This window comes from Caloenas nicobarica, chromosome 1 (assembly GCF_036013445.1).
Source record: "Caloenas nicobarica isolate bCalNic1 chromosome 1, bCalNic1.hap1, whole genome shotgun sequence".
Classification (NCBI taxonomy): domain Eukaryota; kingdom Metazoa; phylum Chordata; class Aves; order Columbiformes; family Columbidae; genus Caloenas; species Caloenas nicobarica.
In genome coordinates this window covers 95580863-95598132 of record NC_088245.1, presented here as the reverse complement: position 1 = coordinate 95598132, position 17270 = coordinate 95580863, and the positions used below count along the sequence as shown (strand labels likewise).

The following is a 17270-nucleotide window of genomic DNA, read 5'->3' as shown; positions in this document are numbered from 1 at the left end:
AGGTTTTTGTTTCCTTAAACTTAACTCAGCTGTACTACCCGTACAGAGGAAGAGTTTTCAAAAATAAAGTACAGATAAGTCCAGTAGTAAGTACAGACCACAGTTTCTTTGCCGTGTATATGGTGCCTTTCATCATCACAGCCCAGCCTTTTCATTTTCAATATGCTTTGTCTTCAGTTTATGCACCGGTTCCACATTTCTTTAGCCCTCCTCAACCTCTAGATTATGGTCAGGCAGCAGCTAAGCTGGAAGACTCCTCTGACCACCCCTGCTCACGCACATTGCTTCAAATAATTTCCTGTGTAGAAAATTCTCTCCCAGTTGGAGGGTGGCTTCCCTCCAGCAGCAGCTCATGCAAAGGGATTTCATGAAGAGTCAGAGCATCCTTTCCTCCTCTCTATGAAATCCTAGCCAGATCATGCCATTGGGCATCAGAAAAAAGAGAGTAGGGTCAAAACGGCCCCCACCTCATGCAGCCTTTCTGCCTGAGAGAGGAGGCAGCCCTGTGCACAGAGGGCAGCGGGTCGGGGAGAGTGAAGGAGGCAGGTGCTGGCGGCTGGGTCTTGCAGGCATGCCAAGGGCTTGGCCATGTCCAGCTGCCACCCTCTGTGTTAACTCTTGCTCCCTTGGAGGGGATTGGAAAACCAAACCCTGGAGAAGAGCCGGCAATAACAGGGCTGTCTAAAAGGCCACCTGGGAAGAAACGGGTGGTCCCCCACCTCAGGCCCCTGCCTGCCACCCACGCTCCCTCCCCACTACTCCTTTGCCCCATGCATCCTCCCCAGGTCTGCTGGAGGATCCTGTTTTACAGATCTCGCTTGTCCATGAGCAGCCTTACCGATGTCCACAGCCCCTCCAGCCCCATAAATGTCTCCTTGAAGTGATCACCACATGCCTTTTTGCCCAGCGCAGAACTTGCACAGCTGTGGGATGCTTCAGGCCGAGCACCAGCCGAAACAGAAGAGCACTGATGCCATTCAAGCACCATGTAAGAACACACCTGATTCAGATGTGGATGGGCATCAACATCATCTGCAGGGTTTGGGGGAGGCAGGGAGTAGATAAGGACCAGCAGCTGGAGTGGGAAAAGGCAAATACCAGGAGGGCAAAATGGGGGACATACAGGTTTGGAGGCTGGCAAGACCATGAGGACAAATGCAGGCAGTAGGAGTAGAAAGGGAAAACTGGAGCTGGTTGACTAGTAAGAGCATGAAAGAGGACTGGAATTCAGCAAGACAGTAGGAAGAGCACTGTTTAAATAAAACATGGTACAAGAAGCACAGAAGTCTGTGGAGAACCAGGAATGCAGAGAAAGGTGAGCACGTGGCATCAGGGGAGAGCAAGAGGTGCAAAGCAGCGTGCAAAGAATAAGTAGAAAGATAAAAGCAAAATTTTCTATGCTTTAGAGCTCAGAGGCCCTGGGGCCCTCCTCTTTCTTCTTTTCTGCCCAGAAATACCTACAAAAGTTTCTGACAAAGTGCCTCAGCTCTCCTGAAAGCCTCAGCCACTCTGCACAGGGCAGCTGGCAGCTGCTCTCTGCCACCTTCTTAATTGGGTACCTGGCACTGGTCCTGCAGGGAAACTCGCATTTTTGTCCTGCTGTCCACAGATATCAACAATATGATAAATCCATGTGTTTTCTTTGCTTTTTAGAAAGCCAGGCTCTCAATCTTGATTCCATCTGCTACGGCACGTAGCATCACGTAACCTCTGTACAGAGAGTATGCGTTAGGAGACACAACCTGCCAAGGACTCTGTTCCACTGACCAAGTTTACTTATTTTTAAGAGAAGAGATTTCAAATTAAATATGGGACTCAGTGAAAAAAAACCCACAAATGTGTTCCTCTTAAATTCAAGCAGGTTGAAGGAAAACATCTTCATTTTCTTTTTCTGGAGGAAAAAACAAAAGCATCACACTTCCAGAGTGACACAGTCACACTTACCAGAGGGATTTCCAGGGAAAAGCAAAATCTGTCAATAGACAATTTAATTTTCTTGAAATGGCATTTTCCCTTACAAGTGAATAAACTTACTTCATGTTTTAGCTCAATCTTTCTATTGTCAATCTGTAAAGTGCAGTAATGCCACCTATACATTTCTTTGAGATGTTATGAAAATAAAGCCATGTGAAGCCCTTAGTTGCTATAGTAATTAGCATCATAGGAAAAGGCCAATGAGGAACAAAGGACATGGTTTGCAGAACAGGCTTTAAGTCATGCATGAACTGTATTTTGACCTTAAGACCTACATAAAATGATGAGGAGGAAAAAAACATACTGAGGCAAAAATCCTGCAAGAATAAATATGTTGTATGCTGATATAATCAAAGGCTCCATGGCTTACACAAGCACCTTCTTTCTGACATTTCCTGGGAGATTTTTAGGCGACTTGGCAACCAGAAGGATGTTTTTATTAGTTAATGGGTTTTGTGTCAAACTCTATTTGATTTGCCTTAAACGCATAATTCAGTCTCTCGCCTGGATACCTGAGGAAATTATGAATTTTTAAGTTCTTTTTTTCCACTACACTAGGTACCTCATAAATATACCTAAACCATACTATATAGATATATTTTAAAATATGTAGGATAAAATCCTTCAATTTCTGTTCTAACCTTTGTCCACAATCTGTGTTTTTGCTCTGGAAGATTTTCTTTTTATTAGCCTTTCGTTGCACTCTGTCTTCAATACAAAAGAAGCGCTTCCTTATCACAAGACATGACAGGGCTTGCTACATTTTGAAACAGCAGTATGCTTGGGTGCTTAAGAGCATTTGGCTTTGTGCTTCACATTGAACCAACAACGCACCCAGGTGAGCTGCTATTGGACAAGGACTTAATCCCTGTCACGCTTAATCACTACATTAAAAGATTTAAAGACTAGTGTTAAAGGCCTTTCAGTTTAGGCACCATAGACTTAAGTGACAGAGTTGGGAAAAGCCACTTGGTTTATCCAGGCAAAACCTGTTTTAAATCTTTGAGAAGAAAAGCCAAGAGAGCTGAGAAGGGAACTCCGTCTTTGCAGCTCCCCCTCCCTGTGGCTCAGACATCCACACCGATGCCCTCGGACATCCTACAAGTATCATGTACAAGGTGTTACTTGCAGCATTTACTTAAATAGCTGCAATAAATTGTCAGCTCTGGCCCAGTTCTGTTCTGCTTGATGCCAACAGGAAAGCCATTAGGTAAGATTTGAATGCACTGAAAAATCCCATCCGTGCTCAGACCATAACTCTCGGCAGTGAGGACGACTCGTCCATCCCCCAGTGCAGAAGGCATGAGGGGGCTGTTTTACATTCTCTCAAGAATTTGTCCCCCAAGTGTAAAATCTCCTGCTTGAATCCCACATTGTTTTGGGATGCGATTGCTAGCAGCAGTAGCCAAGGCTGTTTCTGCCTGTCCAGTTGGCTAAGGTGTTAGAAGCCTTGCTTGGAGGTGTGGACTTTGCTACAATTCCCCAAGTGTTGTTTCTCTGTGCTTAACTCGGCTCTCAGGCAGCTAAGAAATGAGAGGGGTGGAAGGTAGCTGCACATCCAGGTTTGTCCCCTGCGGCCACACTACTCCCATGTTGCATAAACTCCGTTGGCTTCCAAATTCAATTCCCCAGTTGAAATCGAGTACCTTGCTTTGATCCGTCAAATTGCTTATGACTGTAGTCCTCTATATCTCAAAAAAACCCCACTTATCCTCATTTTCAGCCTAGTAATTCATCAGCCGGAAGACTCTGGTGCTACGCATGAAGTACAGGGCAAATGCAATGCCTTCTGCACTCTGTTCCACAGTCTCAATCCCTCCATGCCCAGATGAGGGGACTGACAGAGCCCACCATGGATTCTTCCTTGAGATTCTTACAGGTTCTCTTCCAGTGGAAAGCAGGGTAGGCAGTGGGGAAGAAGTGATGCATGCTGTCAAGGTGGGGGTACCATGGCTCAGAGGTATCCTCATGGTTGCCCAGATAGATGCCTCATGTCTCAGAAGATATACCATTCAAAGTCCCCTTCACTGGCAAAGACCAAGTTTAATCAACTTCAGAGGATGCTTTGAGGATAATTAGCTGTTCAACCAGACCATTTCCAGAGTGTTGTTGAGAAGACAAGAGAGCTTGAGGGGTATTTTAGGCCTTTAGTTCATACTTGCTTACATATTGCGCTAGTTAACTTTGCTGCTCAATTTATATCTGTGTTAAGCATAAGTGTATCTGGAGACGGTACATAGATGCATCAAATAAAAGAACAAAGTAATAAAAATAATCAGCATGTTGATTTTAACCATATTCCTACAATATAAATGGAAGCTGAAATTCCAGCTGAGATGGACACCTGAGACATCCTTCATTGAGTAGGGAGAAAATACAACATGATAAGACCATTGTAAGGAACCCTACTGAAGACACAAGGTTTTTTTAAATTGTATTCATGAATTCCTACATGAAAAATCAGGTTTCAGAGTTCAAATCATGAAACACTTGAAAGAGAATTTGGGTCTACAGCAAGGTTTCCACTCATTACAATCCTTCTTCTTGCAAAGAACAGTACAAAGGTCTGAACCTGCAAAACCTGCCTCATATGACCTTCCCTGTGAAAAACAGGGCCTGTCCAAAGCTTCTCACATTACATTCCAAAGTGGGTAAGAAATCAGCATTGTGTTCACAGTGCATACAGTACCTCTAAAATTGCTTTATCTACAAATAAAATTTAGATTTCCACAGATAAACCTACAGTAATCATCGCTCTTTCCAGCTACCAGAACCTGGCTCAAACTTCCAGGGAGCAACTCTATTTTAGTAATGAGATTCTGCCAGCACCCGTGGAGCAAAGACATCCCTTCCTGATGCTTTCCCTGCAGCCCTTTTATCTATGCTGTCTTGATTGAAAATATTTTCACAGTCACAAAGCTAACAATATCCCACCTCTTTTCAAACATCACATCTTCCTCATATGGTTAAAAAAAAAAAAAAAAAGTAAAACAGCAGACTACACAGTGATAACCACTGATGTAGAATCTACATCATATAAGGGTTTTATCAGTAGAGCCATTCCTTAGGAATGCTCATCTAGATTTACAATGCCTCTATATAAACAATTAGAAATGCCTCTATATAAACAATTAGAAATTTATCCCCATTTTATGTGAAAAATATGTGGAGTCATTCAAACTGTGCAACTTTTGTTTTCAATTAAAAATAATCCACTGTTTTTTTCCTACCGGTTCTTTACCAGGGTAAAAAAAAGTCTTTGTTATAGGTGTATGATATCCCAATATAGACAGGTTTTAATGCTCCAAAACAACCTTTTCAAATGTTAGCCTTTATCATACACTTGCCTTGCCTTTTCATGCATGAACATGCACATGCACACACACAAATAAATACAAACAGAAAAGCTAAGGAAAATAAAATACTTTCTAGCCCAACCACTGCTAGCAACAGGCACTTGAAAATGAGACAAATCATGATCTCCGTACACAAGAGAATTATTTGCTTGGGTAGGTCAGGGAAGACTTGGCCAAGGATATTTTTTAATGTCAATGCAACGTAAAAGACTTTGCAGTTCAAATATTCCATCATTCACATGACTTGCATATAGTCTGTGGCTTAAATAGCATGGAAAGTCAGCTTCTCTTATGCTAAGTAAATTTTTTTGTTTAATTTAAGGGAGTGGAAACTGAAATATGAGCACAAAGGAGTCATCAAGGGGTGTCACTCTGTGAGGTGGCCTCTCCAATTTTCCCTCACCAAAAAGACAGGTGTCTGTGGAAGGAAGATGAAGGTTGCGTGCCCTCTTTGTCTGTGATGGGACAGCATGAGAGGTGGTTTTCTTCTTCTAAGGAAAGTTCAATACAAAGTACAGAGCTGTTGTTCCTTATGTATTCCTTACCCAAATATTTGCATATTGTCACAGTAAGACCAAGGATCAGAACTTCACTTTGTGTAAACTTCAGAGCTCATACCTAGTCCTGAGAGTTTTGACACTAATTTAGATATTATTTTCAACTACTCTCAGTTCATGATTTTATAGATTGGGCATCACTTTATTCTGGAAAAAGAAAAAATATTTAGGTGTGATAGCTAGTGTTTTGACTAGTTGTCTTAAATAGTAATTAAGCATATGATGCACTTATGACACACTGTATGAAAGTATTCTTTCCAGCATTACAAGCATTATGGCATTAGAAAGCACTCTACAGCTCTAATTCTAGCTCATAAATTATTACAAGCACTTACTATGCTATATAACTCATAGCTAGGGATCCTACATGCTTATAACTAAGCTTTTGAGAAGCCTGGAGTCTTGGCAGAGCAATCAAACCACAGTATTCACTCTCAGGGCAAAGATTTTCTTGTGTAAATCTTGCTTTCAGGTTCAGTAGGAGTGTTTTCATAGAGAAGGAAAAAAAAAAGGCAGGGAGAGGCTACTTGCTACACTTATGAGCTCATTTGTTTAATTGAACAGTGCAGAGCGTATCAGTATCTATAAGCATGGAATTAACCAAAATTATAAGATGAAAATGGAAAGATGTTCCTCCTGGAGCCAATCTGAAACATCAGCATGGATACTGTAATGAAAGATAAACCCCGATTTTATACAATGCATCTTATAACACCTCCCCTCATTCTGAGGGACAGACCCTCCAGCAATTTCCAGCTGTTCACTCCAAGCTGGAGAGGGTAATTTGTGCCTTGAAGGAAAAGTTTCCATTCCAACATGATAGTTTGCACTGGTGATTGAGTCTCACAGATGCAATTCTTAATGACTTTGGCTCCAACAGCACACCAATTTAAAATTTACTGTACCTTTTCACCTCTTTTATGGTCATTACAGATAAGAAGTCCTCAATAGCAGACAAGCATCCAGTCTTGCTCATACAGTAAGAAAACCAGCAGACTACACCATGATGCCTGCTGTTACAGAATCTACATTATACAAGGGTCTTACCCTTGAAGTTACGCCTTGTGAGCACTCATCCACCTTTACAATGCCTTTATGTCTGCAATGACATCAATTTTGATCAATTTAGAAGTGTTTGATGGCATTAATTTTCAATATCCTCTCTAGAATGGTGAGGATACCAAGTGAAGTACTTCTTAAATCAGATGTCACTTGTGGAAAAACATATAGGCAATCACTCACTGCTTTCTTTTGCAAACACGGTGTCAGTTCGACCTTTCGGGGTTGCAGAATAATCCCTGGGCACAGAATCACATCTGCTCTGTGATTTTTCTTTTAATATTTCTTTCCCTAATTGCAAGGCTGTCAGGGAGCTTGTAGGCTTACAAAGGAAAACCTGACAAGAAGTCACAATTAACATTTATTGTATCTGTTTGAATCTGATTCGCACGTACATGAAGAGGGCTATATTTCTTCTTCAATGTCTCTAAACAGTGTGAAGTAGCTGGTTTTTATTTTTAAGTGCCTGTAATAAATGATCACTGTAGGTTAGTAAAGAAACTAGTTCAAAGGAGCTTGTCCAGTCTTTAGCAAAAAAATAATTTGCTCACGAGCTTGGTCTTTCCCATATAAGTGAAGTAAAATCAGTATTTCAGAGTTCACACAGATTAAACACCAGCCTAGAAAACCAGCACCAAGAGCAATACACTGTTTGATACCTGAGCAGACCAGAGAACGAAAATTCTTTTGTAAAAGATACTTATTTTTAGTTCAAATGAGTTCTGCATCCAGACAGCCCTAGTCATCATATTTGAAAAAGAAAAGCAATGGGAACAAGGAGCTCTGAAACACCTTGATAAAACTCCAAGGTTTATTTCCATCCCAAGGGCCAAACCTTTCAGTACTTATTCAGGCAAAAATCCCATGTATTTCACCTGGATTTTCCTCTGTCATGTAGGATTTCACTTTCTCAGTGAAAATATCTGTATTTCTCCAGCATGCCAGACAGACTATTTTTTTCTAATATTACAAAATGTAAAATTAAGAAAGCAAAACTGAAGGCAAAAGCACAAATGCAAAGTAGACTCTTTACCTTATATTTATGTTTGGGCAGTGGCGGATTGACATGTATGGGACAGATATTCAATGTTTTTCTACACAAAGCAGTTACTGAATGCATTTGATGGGTACATAATACTAGTTCAAAGTATATTTCAGCTCTGGGGTCAAGAGGTGTGATATGGCCACACGCCACTGTCACATGGGACTGGAGACAGATATTATATTGTAGTTTCCATAGAAAGACAATGCAGGCCCATGGGTCAGATACCACCTGCAACATCCTCTAACAGGACCCCAAGCATAAAACTGCATCCTCCAGCAGACATCTGTATGGCATCTCCCAATCCTAGACTTCTGTGGTGAGCTCAGCACCGGGGGCAGTGGTTGTCTCAGGAGACAAGCTATAGTCCTTTAATGTCTGGGTTCAGACACAATTCATCACCACTTTGGTAATAAATTAACATTTTAATCCCCTTCTCCCCAGCTACGCTCTTCAGTGGTCAATCCTTCCCACATCCTGTCCTGCCCCCTCCTCTGATGCTCCTTGGAAGTAAGAGAGGGAGCAAGACCCAAACACAGGAATTAAATGTCCACCTAATACTAAACCAGGTGATTCACTGGGACAAGGTGTGGGAGGCAGCTTAAACTCTCCCTCTTCTCCCCCATTCCCTCTTACTTCTGTGTCTTCCTGCAAGGGGCAGCCAGCCAACCATCTGGTGTTTATATACGGACGAAAAAATGTTGTGACTTGTATATTCTACCTTTTGGGTAACGACATACGGCAAAGTAGGTCCCACTAGCTACAGGACCTGGTGTAGCTGTCTCTGCAGCAGCAAGAGCTACAGTAAAATGAGTATTGCTGCTGAAAGGAGGGGAGCCAGGCTTCTGTTCTAACATCTTCTAGAACCTGAGCCAAGAGAGGTTGGAGCTGTGGCTGATGCTTTTTCTTCTCAAGCTAAATAAGATTTCATCCTCAAGCAGACACCCCTCAGGAGTGCCTTTCTTTTCAAATTAAAACCTCCCCAGACAACAGTATTACTAATGCAGCTGAATAAAAATACTGGGTGTGGAAAGCTGCATATTGTATGCTAATTACTTGAGCCTTCAACTTTTTAATTATGTCATGATGACCTTTTAAAAATCATTTACTGAGTGGAAAAAATATGGATAGCTGGTTGGACCTGATTTCACCAAGGTGCACTGCGGTGCTCATAACCAAACCATACTTCGTATTTGAGGAATGAGCTGTTTAAATAGGAAAGTAATTATGACATTAAAATGCCAAAGAAAAAAAAAAATGTAAATTGAATTTGTCACCCTGCAGTATAACCCAAGGGTAAAGTGAGTTTCTGACATGACATAAGTTTCTCTTGGAAAAATAGAGTGTCTCGTCTCAAAAGCAATATTACCAATTGGGCATTGTGCCGTCCCTTGTTTTAGAAAAACACATGCTGTGTTTGTGCTGGGATTGCTTGTCATTTATTTTTTTTTTTTTAGCCATGGCAGGTTGATAAATGCAGATGCCTGCACCCTTCCAAGCATTATTAAGCATGTCACATTAATTGCACAAAGTCATTTTGCTCTGCTCAGCAAGTCAGAGTTCTATATATATCTTGGAAAAATAATGTAGGCATGTGGTCAGAAAAACAGCTGTCAGTCAGGCTCCTCTTTTACAACCGAAACAACAGTTAACCCAAACCTGCACAGCTATGTGATCCAAGGCAGTTTCAGCTGTGCTGCGTGCTGCAGAACAGACCAACATGTCCCCATGAAATCTCTAAGTAAACAAAAGCATTGCTCCTAAGCATCTTTCACAACTACAGCAACTGCTTGAGGCTTCTTTCTGAAACCAGACACCACATCAGGAACCAGGGCCAGGCTGTGAGTGTAGAAAAGTGTGTGATACAGCACAGCAGAGAGCAAAAAGGCGGAAAAAAATGGGCCGAAAATCCCTGCAGTGCTGGCATCCTCAGAGCACGGAACCGGAAAGAAGGCAGAATGGCCAAAAAAAAAGAAAAAAAAGAGCATTTCCAGTTTATCTGCAGAGGTAACCAAAAGAAATATTGTGGAGACCTGCAGTGAAGCACAAACCCCTCACCCCAAGGCAAAGAACAGAAATGTCTATACTCTCCTCCCTCGGGATAATTGGATGAGGTAAGTGCAAGGCTGGCAGAAAGATGGTACACAAGACTCGGAGACTAAGGGGTGTGCATAAGTTGCTTCTCCTTTCACCCTATTTCTTTCCAGAGGGTCCTGTGCCAGGCAAAGCATTTGTGGAAATAAGACTCTGCAGACAGGCTCATTTCAGCAAAATACAGCAGGAAATCTCCCTCAGCTTGTAAGGAGGAACCGAAACGCACTCACTCAGTCAAGGCCAGTCTTTGGGTTAGAAGTGGGACCTGCTTCAAGATAACATGAGTCTCTACATCACACCTTAACCAAGAGACCAGTTTGACTATTCATGTGGGGAAAGGAGAGAAAAATTGTGCTTTTCAGGACTCAAAAGCATGCACAGCCCTTCAGAAATGCCCACAGAAAAGTTCAGTCCTTCAGGTTAAAATTAAGAACCAGAGATAAGTAGCTCAGATTCTAGAATGAAATATTGAAAACCAATCCCTATAGTATGTTCACTGATCACTCATCACCTTTTATTTCTCCAGAAGGGCGATTTAAGTTAATTGGAGGCATACTGACAAAAGTCAATGTCAAGTTTAGTCAAGGAATGAAACAAACTTTTCTGAGTACAGTTTGCATTTTGCTTCTGTATTTTTCAAACTAGTGTTTCTGTCTTGTGAATAAAAAGAGCAGTAATTTGGCAGGGTTTAAGCATTCTCCTTGCTATTCCTTTACACCAAACCAATAACAAAAGCTAAGACTGGTTTCAGACACCAAAAATCAACACTGGCAAAAAAAAAAAATCATACCTGTATAAAGACATATGGGAGGTTAGGAGAAAAGTGAAGTGTCTGCTTCCTTTTTTCTATTTGTTTCACCAAGAGTTTTACCACTGCTCTCAGAAAACTGAGGATCATGTTTAAAGGATGGAGTGGCCAGAAGGGACGGGACAGGTTTTAAGATTTTGATGGCACATTATTAACCACTTTAAACTAATTAACTCATCACCACAATGCATCATGGCAGGAGAAAGAGGAGAAAAAGTTAGAAGCAATGCCTGCTTCAGTTGTGATTTGCCTTCTCCTACATACAGGGCTTAAGCTCAAACCATCTCGCTTGCCTGCCAAGGCCTGGGCATGCAGTTTCCACCACAGTGTCTTAGCTTCATCTCCTGCTTAAGATAAGGGTAACACTGCAGTGAGTCAACTGACTTGCAGTCCCCTACAGACAGCCTTAACAGCTCAAGTCTCTCCGTCTCCATTGAAAATGACACCTGAGGCAAGAATGTTATACCCACCTTCAAATTTCTACCAGGAAAAAGAGGAACAGATGAGAGGACAGACCACCACAGTGCATCATCATCACCCAGTCTCGATGGGGATTCTTCATCTCTCAGCTGCCCAGACTAAGCTCTAACTCAGAACTTCAGTAGTTCATCATATTGCTGACTATCTTTCCCTCTTCCTTATCTTTTTATCTGCAAAGGGAGGCATAAAGGCTTCAGCTATCAACATGCTGGAGCATTTGGCATGGCTCCCAAAGGCTCGTAGCACTTCAGTGTACTCCTGTCTAAAGAGGATTAAGTAAGGTAGGTTGTTCACAAAAAGATGCCTATTATCTAAGAGGTTACACTTACAGAGCTTCACAATCTAATTTTCACTCATACGATTATTTGAAATCAACACCAAAAAAAAGTATTATCAGGTCATTCGTATTGGAGTTTTCACATGAAATGAGAACAGGACACATGCAGCATTCTGTGTGTGTTTACGAAGGTATCTCCAGAGGAAACTATTTTCTACAAAGCTTTGAAGTGAGACATCGACACCTACTGAAATTAATATGCAGCAGCCTTGGTTCACAATGGCATTTGTCCAGTATCACAAGCGAATGGTGAATGAGGCTTGGGATTCTATTTTTAATGTCCTTTTCCTCTGCTGAAACCTCTGTCTATTCTACGCAAATTGCGTATGAGGTAAGTTGTATCTGTTCCCTTTCAGCAGTGAAAAAAAAAAGACACTTGTTTCAAAATGCTCGGATACAAAAACTGGATTTTCTGCACAGCTTCTACTTAGTGACCAGGTTATTAGCTATGATTACTGATTTTTAATTTTTACTGAGCATTACTTCAGTCACATAATTGAAGCATCTCACTGGAGCCTGCTCTCTGGAGGGAATCACTGCAAAATACAGTCCAACCACTTGTTCTCCTCGGCTGCAGTCCACACCCAGGCCCCAGAGCTGCAGCAGGGATTAGTGAGGACGCAGGGAGGGCGTGGTGGCTTTTGCACTGGGAATTCCAATCAGATTTCTCCAAATTTGGAGTCTGCTCAGCTTGGCAGATCCAGTTGCTTTCCAGCAGCTGGCTACACCAATGCAAAATAGCTGAAAGCACTCAAGGCAGCAAAAGCATTTCTGTACCCTACTATCTGAGCACTTCAGAATATGTAACATCCTTAAAGGAGGCAAGAAAGTACAATTATCGCCTTTGCAACAGAAACAACTTGGGCACACCAATGGCCACAGTTAATCTATGGCTAGCCAAGCTACTTCAGTGTAAAAGACAGTTGCAGGCACATGATATAAAACCTAAAAGTGATTTAGTACTTCCCCCCAAAATAGCAATTTATGCCTGGCAGAATAAAAGTGAAATCTACCACGCAGCTTGGTCATCCTTGCACCACTGCTCTACAGCAATTTGCTCTGGGTATATTCTTTATCTTATCATACTTGGCATGTCCACAGCCAATGTGATTTGTCCCACACTTCCTCAAAACAGAAGGAAGGCTGAGTCTTTTCATACCTGTGTCCTATTCAGAGAAGTCTCCTCCTCATACCTCTGCATCCAGCCAGTGCAGTACATAAAGCCCAGCATCCACATCAGCTGGATCTATCCTGCACATTTCCTCCGTTAGCTATCATCTGCCTCTTCCTCACAATTGCGTTGGTTTCTTCAGAGGAAAACCTGTGACATATCTAAGCGATATTACCTCAGAACAGTGATGGACCATGAGCTGCCAATTACTAACCAGTGATGAGATCTCAGGATTGCAATCAATAGTTCCACTGAAAAAAAAAAAAATGCACTTGATGTTCTGCAAGGGCCAAAAAAATAAACTCCAAACCAAGTGTCAGCTACTATTTGGAAAGAAAGAGGGTAAAAGGACCATGCTCATATAAATCCATGGTGTCCCTTGGATATTTTGAGCAGTCCTGGCCCTTCCTGCTGTAAGGATGCAAGAAGATGACCAAATGTACTGATAAAAGTTCATGCAATGATTGACAAGGATATACAATAGGAAGGGCTCTAGAAGCACCATCTAAGCATGCAGGGATAAAATTGTGAAGGACAAAGCTAGGCCAGAGTTGAAACTGGTGAGGGATGTGAAGGACAATAGGAGCATCGACAAGTACATCAGCAGCAAAAGGAGGACTAAGGAAATAGTTGCATTGCTGCTTAATGGAGCAGGGCACCTAGTGGGACAGGACACAGAAAAGACTAGATCAGTGTCATCGCTACAGTCAAGATGTGATCTTGGAGCTCCCAGATCCCTCTGGGTAGTAGCAAAGCTTAGGGGAGAAAGGTGCTGCCCACAGAAGAGGAGGATGAAGTTATGGACTACTTAAATAAACCGCATCTATGTAAGCTTATGGGATCAGATGGGCAGCAACCAAGTACACTGAGAGCTGGCCAATGTCATTGTGAGGCCCTCTTCTGTCATCTCGGAATAATAGTGGTGCTCATGGGAGGTCCCCAAGGGCTGGAGGCAAGGAGGATCTGGGGAACTTAGGGCCAATCAGCTTCACCTGAAACTCTGGGAGGTTATTTCCAGACTCAGTAGGAGCAAGAAGGTGACTGGGAACAGCCAGCATGGATTTACTAAAAGCAAGTTATGCCTGAGCAGCCTGAGCACCTATGTGATGAGAAGAGTGGCTCTGTAGGCAAGGGGAGAGCAGATGATGTTGCTTACTTGGACTTCACATGCTTCCCCATGGCATCCTTATAGTCAAGCAGGAGATAAGGACTGGACACATGAGCTCTGCAACTGAGCAAGAGAAAAGCAGCAAGACAGTGCATCTTCCAGATCCAGTTTTCTCAATATTATTATTTCTGAGGTAACATGAAAGCTCATGACACAATAAACTTTGTCCTGAATCTGAAATTTTAATACATCAAAGTTGGCAGATTTTGCTACTGTGCAGGAGAGAGCTTCCAGATGCAGAAGTCTGTGTTCATTCCACTGATTATTTTTAGACAAATACCGATGTCCATCTGAGCACAACAATGTACCCTGCTTTCAGACCACACTGAAGTACAAGAATACTTCATTCAGTCTTAATATTTCAATTATACATCTACCCACCACATTCTTTGTGAGTACCAGGGCTCTCTGCACTGATTTGTAACAATGCAGTTTAAGTCTACCAGCTATTACCCTGTAACATATACATTAGGTCTCCTAAAATTGTGCTAAAAACTGTAATGTATCCCTGTCTTCTTAAATATCTTAAACACACACTTCCTGACCCAGAACAAATACTTGGCTTCAGTATCATGCTTTTGAGTTTATGTTTATTGTTTTAATGGTTTATTCTAACATTTAAGAATTTCTCATGCTTCTAGATTACCCTTGGAAAAAAAAAAAAGAAAAAAAAGTATATTCTCTGCCAGCATAGAACTACCTCTATTTAATTCCCTTTATTAAAGGATAATGTAAAAAAGATTCAGATGTTTTCCTTTTTTCTTTCTACCTCCTCCTTCTTCCCCCTTCTACGCTTGCAGCTCCAGATTTTTAATGCCTAAAAAAATTCAACACCCCAAAAAGTCCTATTTTGCACATGTTGGACAACTTTGAAATTATTTGACCAACCTGCTTTCAACATTGACCTGCCAAAACGCAAATTTTAGTTGTGTTTTTGAAATCCCCCAAAAAGCATACCTGCAATGCATGAGATCTGGGTGAAGGTAGCAGAGGGAAAGGAATGACCTGAGAGGGAGGCAATGGAAAAATTATTTGTAGGGGCAGAGGAGTGAGCCTGGCAGCAGGTAGGGCTGTGCAGGACCAGGGGGTTTCTTGCCCACCCTTAGGGCTCCATTTTTGGGCCTCACTGCTCCCCGACCCTCCTAGCCCTGCCAGCCAGTTCTATCCCCAGTGCCCCTCCAGAGTTGGGGTCTTTTATTTATTTAGATTCATATGCTACAAGCAAAAATCAGGGGTTCACACGTGAAAACATCAACGGTGTGAATAACATCGGGCTTTGGGTGACCTAAATTTACATTGTGGTGGCTCCCTGCCCGCCACTGCAGGCTGTGATGGCGAGGCCGTCCCTGCGCCTTCCCGCCAGCTGGCCGCCCAGCCCTCGCTCTCCCCGGCCTCTCTGCGGGGCCTGACATGGCTGGGGCATCCAGCCGGGGTGCTGCCTTGTCTTCCTGTTCGGCCAGCGGTGGCAGCGGCACATGGCTGCAGCGCGGGCTTCCCTCAAGAGGTCACCGGCCATTCCCCTTCCCGCGTTCCCTCCGGCTGGCCGGCCCTGGCACCCCTCCCAGGTTGAACTCGATATACCCCGGGCAGGCTGCCATGGGGCCCGCTGGACAGGCCCGTTGCTGCAGCGGGGTTTGACGGTGGCGAGCCTCAGAGGGGGCATCGCTGAGGGGCGAGGAGGTGGCGGCGATGGCCCCGTGCTGTGCCGCCACCCTGGGCTGCCTGTGTGCCTCCCCGGCTGCGTGTCGTGGAGGACATGAGGAAACGGCCTCAAGTTGCACCAGGGGAGGTTTAGATTGGTTATTAGGAAAGATTTATTAGCGGGAAGGGTTGTTGGTCATTGGAACACGCTGCCCAGGGAAGCGGTGGCGTCACCGTCCCTGGAGGTGTTTAAGAGACACATAGACAAGGTTCTTAGGGACCTGGTTTAGTGCCAGAGTTAGGTTATGGTTGGACTCGATGATCCTGAGGGTCAACTCCAACCGAAACGACTCTATGTTTCTGTGCATGCCCATGTGTACATCTCGTACCCGTGCTTATGTGTACGTCGCCCTGTGCATATGCCTCTGTGCACGTGCAGATGTACGTGTGCACGCGCATGTATGCGTGTACCCTCACGCAGCTGCGCGCGCCCCCGGCTCCCCCGCGCGCCTCGCCAACGGCCGCGGCTCTCCCTCCCCCCACCCCCGCCCCCGCCCGCGGATCGCCCCTGGGGCAGGAGGGGGTGATGGGAAGCTGCGCATGCGCGACTACGAGCTCCGCCCCGCCCGGCGCTTCACAACCCCGCACGCCGGGCTGACTGCCTTCTTCCGGGGAGGGAGCCCCCGCCCCATCGCCCGGTTTGCCCTCTTCCAACATGGCGGCCACCGCCTCACGCGTGCAGGCACGCAGGCGCTGCCTCGGCTCCCTTCCGCCGGGCGCGGCGAGTGAAAAAGGCAGGAAGGAACGGGCCGGGGAGCTCTATGGTTTCGCGCGGTTGGTAGCGTGGCGCAGCCCCCTCGTCCGCCTGCCCGCCCCTGCCCGCGTTGCACGCCGGGACACAGTTGGTCCTCCTTCCTGCCCCCCCACACCCCATCCCCGCCCGCCGCGAGTCCTCCGAGCTTGCGCCGCGCCGATATCCGCGTTGCTCCCAAGATGGTGGCGCGGGGCTCGGGCTGAGAGCGAAGAGAGTCCGTGAGAGGAGGCGCACCCGCGGGCCCGGCCCGCCCTCCCGCCGCTGCGCGCCGCCGGCCTCGCCAGGCCGCTCGCCTCTCCCCGCCCCGCCAGGCCGCGGCCCCGTCTCCTTCGCCCCGGGGCCCCGACGGTTCCACCAGCAGCAGCAGCCGCGGCGGCGGCGCCTCCTCGCCTGCGGCCCGGCCCCGAGCGCAGCGCGGCCCCCGCATGAGCCCGGGCGGCGGCGGCGGCGGGAGTGACCGGGAGCAGCAGGCCGCAGCGCCCAGGTCGGTAGGCGCAGCGCAGCGCCCGGCCCGGGGAAGGGCTGGGAGGGGGGATGGCGCCCGTCTCACGTCGGCACTGGAGGGGAGGGGGCCGGGAGGCGGCCTTGCCCGCTTCATTCTGCCGGAGAGGTGCTCCACATCGGATGGGGAAGGCGGGAGGCGCCGGCGGCAGAGGTGCGTGGCCCCGGTGGCTCTCACCCTCCTCCACATGGGTGCGGGGCCGCCCCGTCCCTCCCCAGAAGCGGGAAGGCCGGGCGAACGGGTGGCTCCGGGCTTCAACCTGCCCCC

General features: G+C 45.2%; 1 protein-coding gene across 6 annotated transcripts in view; it reads left to right on the top strand.

Moving 5' to 3' along the window:
- The first annotated feature begins 16477 nt into the window (after nt 1–16477).
- The window catches only part of UBE3A (ubiquitin protein ligase E3A), a 56792-nt gene continuing 55999 nt past the window's right edge, over nt 16478–17270 (top strand). For all 6 annotated transcript variants that reach the window (XM_065648144.1, XM_065648156.1, XM_065648175.1 and 3 more), the window contains exon 1: nt 16478–16985. The gene's annotated coding sequence lies outside the window, so the exon portion shown is untranslated. The remainder of the gene's footprint in view (nt 16986–17270) is intronic.